The sequence below is a fragment of the Mus caroli genome, chromosome 11 (genome assembly GCF_900094665.2).
Source record: "Mus caroli chromosome 11, CAROLI_EIJ_v1.1, whole genome shotgun sequence".
Lineage (NCBI taxonomy): Eukaryota > Metazoa > Chordata > Mammalia > Rodentia > Muridae > Mus > Mus caroli.
The window spans coordinates 105637905-105639158 of NC_034580.1; positions in this window are offsets into that span (position 1 = coordinate 105637905).

Below are 1254 nucleotides of genomic sequence, written 5' to 3' on the forward strand. Positions count from 1 at the left end.
CTCCTCCTCCTCCTCCTCCTCGTTCTTCTCCTTCTCCTCCTTCTCCTTCTTTCTCCTTCTCCTGCTCCTTCTCCTCCTCCTCCTCCTCCTTCTTTCTCCTCCTCCTCCTCTGCCTCCTCCTCCTCCCCTGCTCCCTTCTCCTTCCTCCTCCTCCTCTTTTTCTTGCTCTTCTTCCTCTTCATTTTTGTTTTTTTTTCCCAACCTCCTGCTGTCTGAGAAATAACACAGGAAGCTTCTCAAATTCTGTGTTTTACTTTCCATGGTTGAGAGATGCTATGTGGCTGTTACACTATTCATAACATAAGGCCTTGTTTGCTTAATCATCCTCAGTGTGAACAAATGGAAAATTGGTTTCTGAGATAGATTTCAAGTTAGCTCGTTCAGGACGTGTTCAGGACAGTATGTTTGTGACGTTAAGCTTTTGACGTGACTGGAAAAACCAACCACGGAGCCTGCCTTAAATGGAAAGAATTGTAAAACAGACTTAAGAACCAGACAGATACAGATTAAAAAATATTTTGAACTGTGAAGTTGAGGGAAATAATGGATGTGAACATTTTACTAGGTGTTATTGGGGTAGCCGGTGAAACCTGAATGGAGATCTGACAATTTATTAGGTAGTAGTAATTGAATCAAGGTTAAACTGTTTCCAGACCCCCCCATGCTGGCATTGTGGATATGCCTCTGTTTGCTGGAAACAAACTTCAGTGTTCAGGAATTCCAGCAGCAAAGGTATCAGATAATAAACTTACCTCAAGAGATTTATGGGTGGAAAAAAAACAACAACCAATTTTTTGGTACTGTTCTTGCAAAGTTTTTGTAGGTTTGTATTTATCTCAACATTTAAAAAATGTATACATGCATTTTTTCAGCCCAGCAACACCACTTCTAGATATGCATTAGGGAAAACCGCTGTAACATGGAACTAAAGAAGACTATACAAAGATGCCTGTGGTAGCTGAGCTTACAACAGCAGAAATGAATGCAGGCCAAACAATGGTCAGCAGGGAGGAAGGGATAGTCAGAAGTCAGAATTCTACTCTACACAATAGAGTCCAATGTAGCTGTTAGAAAAGAATAGAGAATGCCTGTATACTGCCATGAAACACAGTATTAAACACAGAAAATTTCAGAGAAGTATACTTGTCTGTGTCTGTGTCTGTGTGTGTGTCTGTGTCTGTGTGTGTCTGTGTCTGGGTCTGTGTCTGTGTCTGTGTCTGTGTCTGTGTCTGTGTCTGTGTCTGTGTCTGTGTC